This window comes from Manis pentadactyla, chromosome 5 (assembly GCF_030020395.1).
Source record: "Manis pentadactyla isolate mManPen7 chromosome 5, mManPen7.hap1, whole genome shotgun sequence".
In the NCBI taxonomy this organism is placed as follows: Eukaryota; Metazoa; Chordata; class Mammalia; order Pholidota; family Manidae; genus Manis; species Manis pentadactyla.
Genome location: NC_080023.1, coordinates 54,097,491 through 54,104,056, shown reverse-complemented (window position 1 = coordinate 54,104,056; position 6,566 = coordinate 54,097,491). Strand labels below are relative to the sequence as shown.

The window sequence follows — 6,566 nt, the reverse complement described above, 5'->3', positions numbered from 1 at the left end:
TGCCAGCAGAAGGAGCAGGGAGATTAATGGCCAGTTCCTAAAGGAGAATTGGATCAAGTGCGAAGTTGGAGCTGCTAACCTTGGCCAAGAAGAGAGTTGCTCATTTCTACGAGACTTCATGAAAGTCAAGAGGCAGAGGCAGGATGCACATAGATGTAGAAAGGAGGTGAATTAAGAAATTCACATAAGATTAATTTAATCTCCACCCAACAAACTTTTTTTTCACGATACGAAAGTATTTTCCTTTAATAAAGATTTTCACATGTCCTACATTTAATGGGAAAGTATTAAAATTTATACAAACGGACCAGTATATACATTTTTACATTTATCTTTCAGATCGTATAATTTTTCTTCAAAATCTGTGCATATTCCTGTGCTGTTTTCAAAAGTAGATATTGAATTGGATTTGACACATCAGTAGATCCTACTGGAGGAACTCTACAGGATTGATTCAAATTCAGCAGCAGCTTCTTCAAGTTCTCTAGTTATATTCTCTTCCAATTCCTACTGCATCTTGGCAAAGAACGTCTCCATGTTATCCTAAGTCCACAGGTTTGTGGTAGGAATCACTAAGTTTTCTCTTGGAGTAAGATTTCCAAAGCAAGGTGTTTCCAGCGCTGGCCTCATAGTAAGAGTGCTGAGTAAAGTTATGTTCTGCTGGTTCTCCTCAAGAAGTTTGGCATTCATCTCTGTTAGCCTCTCATTAGTCATGTTTAGTTTGTTTTCCAATGAATTTCTAACTTTTAATTCTTTCAGGTAGAGTTGCTTGTATTTTTCCAATTCTGTTTTACTAGAATATGGAGAAGTTTTTGTTTGGGAGAGCTCAAATTCCAGGTCTTTAATTCTGAGTTCCATTTGGCTTCTTATTGAAGCATTATTATTTTCTCTCAACTGCTGAACTTTTCTTGAGATGCTGCTTGTGCCTGTAAAAACAGATCAACTTCTTTTCATTTTTCTACTATTTCCTGTCTTGCTCTTTCTTCAAACTCCCGCTTATACAGTTCTACTTGGCTGTGTTCTACCATATTCATTTCTATATGAGTCCTGAGGTTTACTACTGTCTGTTCCAACTTCTTTTTATTATTCTCTAGTTTTTCACATTTCTTTTGCATTGCTTTCATAGATAATAGCTCCTGTTGAAGAACTTGATTTCTTGCATCTAGACGTAAACATTTTGAAGATGAAGTTTCCAATTTTGCTGTAAGATCATCAATCTTATGTTTTAGTGTATTAATATGAATGTCCACTTCAATTTGATCAGGTTTTAAATCTCCATGGAAACTAAGCTCTCCATTTTTATATTAATTTAACTTCTTTCTTGTCATTTTTTAGAGTTTCTTAAGTCCAGAAATCTCTTTTTTCTAATTCACTATTTTTCTTCACTTCTTGATCCAAACTGTGTTCTAGAGATTGTTTTAACTCAGTCAATTTCCTTAACTGTTCCTTTTCATCCTGAGACAAACTTGTTTTTAAAAGGTTTTTCTGAAGCTATTCAATTTTGTTCACTTGCTTTTTGATTACTTTTAAGTTGTCATTTTTGATTTCAAGCTTTTGCAAGTGATCCTGTGTCTTCTGAGCACATCTTACAGCCTCTACATGTTGACCTTGTGCTTCTTCCAATTGACTTCTGATTTGCCTCAATTTCTTCTTTAAATCCTGTGTTTCATCTTCTAAATTAATTTGGTAACATAATGTAACCTCCAGTGAAGCCTCTGACATAGATTGTTTTTTTAGAGTATCAGCTAGTTTTTGTTGAAGTTGTCTCATAACTACCTCAGAATTCATTTTTGTATGTGCCATTTCTGTCTCCTTTTGTTTGCAAAGGTGACTGGTCAGAATCCTGTCTTGTAATATTCTGGCATTCTATTCTTGAGAAAGTTGCCTCTGAATGTCATTTCGCTCTTCTATAAACTGATGCAGATTGATTCTTACAGTCCTCAATTCCATGTCTAGTGTTCGAAGAGCTAATTCCAATTGCTGTTTCTTTTCAGCTTCTTTACTGTGTTGCTCCTCTTTTCTCCTTAAATGCGTCCTAGTTTTTTCATACAACATATCAGCATTTCTTCTCTTTGCTTTTTCTTGTATTAAGGTAAATCTCAAACTGAAGAGTTTTTGTTCCCATTCCACTTTTTGATGCTCTAACTGTGATGCCATCTCTTTTTTTTCTGATAGCTCCTTGTGTCATCCATTAACCTTATGTTCCATATTTTTTACTTTTCCTCTAAGTAGTTCACAGTGACCTTTTTTAGGTTCTATTAATCTTTCATATGAAAGAACTGCACCCTGGATTTTCAGTAAGCTCACGGAATCTTTACACTCCAAGCCAAATTGTTCAATGAGCAACATGGAATTCTTATAATTAGAGTAAGGCAACTTGCCCGCTGAAGCTATTTCAGATGACTGAGTTAAGTCATCAAGGTCATCCATTGAATTAATTTGCTTTTTGACCTTATTTTCATCAGATGTTTCCTTTGCAGGTCTTCCTTCCTCCTGACCTATTTCACTAGAACTGCTGTCATCATTCACTTGTAGTAGATCATCAGTTAGTGAATTAGCCTTCTCAAACATTGGTTTAGTCGCAGATTCTTCTAATGTCCATTTGTCATTTTCATTTTTCTTTACTTCCTTCATATGCAAGCCAGGAATACTACTATCAGAATCTTCACTCTGCATAAGAGGAAATTGCTGATTATCAGTTTTGTCCTTTTTCTTTGTTGAGTTAACCCATCAGCAGCAGCAGCAGCATATATATTTCCTGATCCTCTTGTGCACAACTTTTGTGCTGCTTCTTTTCTTCTTTAACTTTGGTATCAACTTCTAAGCCTTCATCATCTGACACAGGCCATGAATCATCAATGCCAGCTTTGTTGGAAAGCCTGTTTGAAGAGTCTTCTCCAGAACTCCCCTCCCCTGGAGAAGAATTTAGAGAATTTTGAGAAGAAATTTTAGATTCCATTTCCTCTTTACAATTGCTTTTCATCATATTAGCTGCATGTTTACTTGCTTCTTTCTTTGCTAAAAATTCTACCATTTGCTGTTTGTTTTCACTAACAGCAAGTAAAAGTGGTGCAAGGTCAACATTGTGTGGTGCTCTGGACGTTGGGAAGCTTGGACAGGCGGAGTGCTTGTGGGACTGATTCTGGCCATTTGTCCCAACCAACTTTTTTTATACACAAAGCATAGCTCAAACCAGCCCTCATTGTAAAGCTGGCATAGAGTAAATGGAGGTTGCCAAAACAAAGGAGAGAATGACTGTGAAGATAATCAGAGTCAGTAGCAATGAGGGAAAATGGAGTGTCTAGGTCCACTGAGTCAATCAGCTTCTACAATCCATCATGTGTAAACCATGAATATGGCTTACTTTAATTGGGGGCTGTGTTTCTACACGTTCCTATGTGTTATACTATGTACAATCTATAACATCATTTAATTGTTCTATCCTAGGTTAGAAGTGTTTACAAACAGAATAAATCCAGTTAAGTGTACATTGCTATGTGTAAGTTTTTAAGAAAAACATTTATCTTAATCTGTATTTTCATATAGAAATAAATAAAACTGTCCAATTCAGACTGTACTTAGAGACATTGTGTTATAGTATGAGAGTGCTACCTTGGTAATTCATACATTTGAATGCCTTTCTTGCCTGTCTTTGTAAAGTTTAAATTAAAAAAAAATTGTTTACTACATTAGTTTCTTCTTTTTGTGCTAACAAATTGCTACAAACTAAATGCCTAAAACAATACAGTTTTATAATCTGACCTTTCTGGAGGTGAGACACCTGAAGTGGAATTCCCTGGGCTAAAACCAAGGTGTTGGCTGGGCTCCATTCCTCCTGGAGGCTCTGAAGGAAAGTTTGTACCCTTGCCTTTTTCAGGCTGCCTGCTTTTCTGGGCTCATGGCCCCTTCCTATGTCTTGAAAGCCACCAGTGGCCAGTCAAGGCTTTCTCATACTTCCTTACTCTCACAGTGACTCTTGTACCTCTTTCTTTCATTTATAAGGACCCATTTGTTTATGTTGGGCCTGCCCATGTAATTCAGGATGATCCCATCTCAAGATCCTAACTTAATCACATCTGTAAAGTTCCTTTTGCCTTACAAAATAACATCTCACAGGTTCACAGATTAAGCTGTGGACATTTTTGATGTAGGGACGGTATTATTCTACCACATATGCCTTATCAGAATATTTTTCCTCAGAACAAAATGATATAAGCACATCAAAAGATATTGAGAGTAAAATGCCACACACCCTCACCCAAAAAAAAATACTGATGATAAACTGAGATCAGATCTGAGAACATTTGCTTAACCCTGAAGCATTTTAAAACACTAAGCTTATTATATATCTTGTCTTGGCTTTAAGTTCTTCTGGACCAAATCACTACTTGCATTAATAATAAAACAAAGCTTTCAAGAACATAAGCATAGAGAATATGGGCAACATACAAGGTATGATGATCTCTAGATCATGAGTAATAGGCTGCATGCTCCATGAGGTATGAACTGGCTTAGCACATTTCATGCTGTCTGTCCTATCATTCAATTTTGCATCTGCAATTTAAAGGGACTGTAGTATAACAAAAAATGGAGTTACTATAGAAGTCACAGGAATTGCCACTATTCCCCCTTAATCTTTCCACCCTTCCTTCATGGCCCCCAGAGACATTTACTTCCTTTGAAGAACTCATCTAAAAATAATCTCTGGCATATTATGTGAAGAATTTCCAATATTAGTGGGGTAAATGTTCAGAAATTTGAAAGACTTGACAAGGCCATAACAAAAGAGACAGAAATATAGTGTCCTTCCAGAAAAATGAATGCTACAGAAGATAGCCAGTCTTGAAATTTTCTACAGCTACCTATCAGTTTTTTAACTCTTTTCTCATATAATAATAATAATAATAATAAAATAGACTTACCATGTTCCAAATACATAATTTAATTATTTTATCATTTATCAACAGGAAGGAGATACTATTATTATTATTATTATTATTATTATTGTTATTTGCATTCTACAGATGAAATTGAAGCCAGAGATGAGGAGACTGACCCAGTACTGCACACTATAGGTGGGAGAGCTCATTCCTAACAACTTTTCCATGACTGCATGAGGAGTAGCACTGAGGAATACCACACAGCATCCAATAGTTATTTTGATTTATGATTCTTATCAGAGAATTCCATTGCCTTGTCCTGACAATTAAATGAAGAAATTATAGAATGCTAAGCATTGTTCTTTTGTGTATTACTAGTAGACCAAAAGATAGACTTTAACTGTGAAATCTTTGGTCATCCTCAATTGTCTAAATGATTTCAGAATAAACCAAGCACACATTGACTCACTGGATGAGATCAATAGCAACTCTGCAGTGGAAATTACACCATTTAACCACCCATGTTACATCAATATCTGGAAAAGAGTTAGACAATGCTGTACACTTTCTCAGAACTGTTCTGCTGCACCCTTAGAACCACTCCCTAACTGAATGGGAACAGGGAGTCAGCAGACATGGTAAACAGCTTACATAGTCTCTATCAGCAGATGACTTCATGTCTTGTGCTAATGACACACACAGAACAATTAGGAAAATAAACATCTGAATAAAATACTAATCTCATGAAATTGGATTAGAATTAGTAAATGCAACCAAATAAATGTCTTATCTGGATAAATTTGGAGAACTAAACATAAATGTTTATTTCTAACAGTGCTTAAAGATCCAGAAAAAATATGATTAAGATAAAGCACTAAACACGCAGGATTAAGGGAAATTTAAGGAAAGAAAAAGTAGATGAGTAATATAAATAACATATTTTAAGGAAGGAAAGCAACACATTATCAGTGCTTAATCTATGAAAGCAAACAAGCTGAAATCTAGGTGTATAGGGTTGGGAGTGATAGGAATGTTGTAAAAATTCAAGTCTCAGAGTCCCAGGAAGACAGCAATTGCAGTGTCACCAAGTACTTCTTAAAGTGGGACTGAAGGGGTGAACCTGTAAGAGGTGAATTGGTTAAATATCCTGATGATAAGAGGTTAGACACTACTGTCCTCTCTCCCTCCCCACATTAAGAGTTAATTCCTCCATCTGCACTAGAATGTATGGACTTGATTTCTAGAAACCTTGAAATAGAGAAATTAGGAACTTGGTCAGGTATATTAGAGGTCAGAAGTAAGACACTATAATAAAAACAAACAAAATGGAAGTCTACACAGTGAACATGGAGACCTCCTGCCCACTATTGTTAACCAGACTAATATCCCTCCAAGACGAAGATTGAAGAATTTTCCCAGGAAAATTAACTTGGCCTAGGGAAAAACAAACTAGAAATAAAAACATCAATGGAAGAGGAGGCTGCCAATGAAATGGTAGGATCCCTAGCTATTAGGTGTGATGGAGATTAAATAGTAGAAGTTCTTTTTAGGTACAAACACTAATGTCTTAATCTATTTTCTGTCCTCCTTAAATATTAGCCAAAATCCATGCATCCTGAGATTATTAACAAAATCCTCCAGTATGGAAGTCAAAGAACAAAATCTATATTTAAAAAAAATCAGTGA

General features: G+C 35.7%; 1 pseudogene; it reads right to left on the bottom strand.

Annotated features, from left to right (window-relative positions):
• Window positions 1–335: 335 nt before the first annotated feature.
• LOC118928667 (ankyrin repeat domain-containing protein 26-like) lies at window positions 336–3,034 on the bottom strand (annotated as a pseudogene).
• Window positions 3,035–6,566: the final 3,532 nt, after the last annotated feature.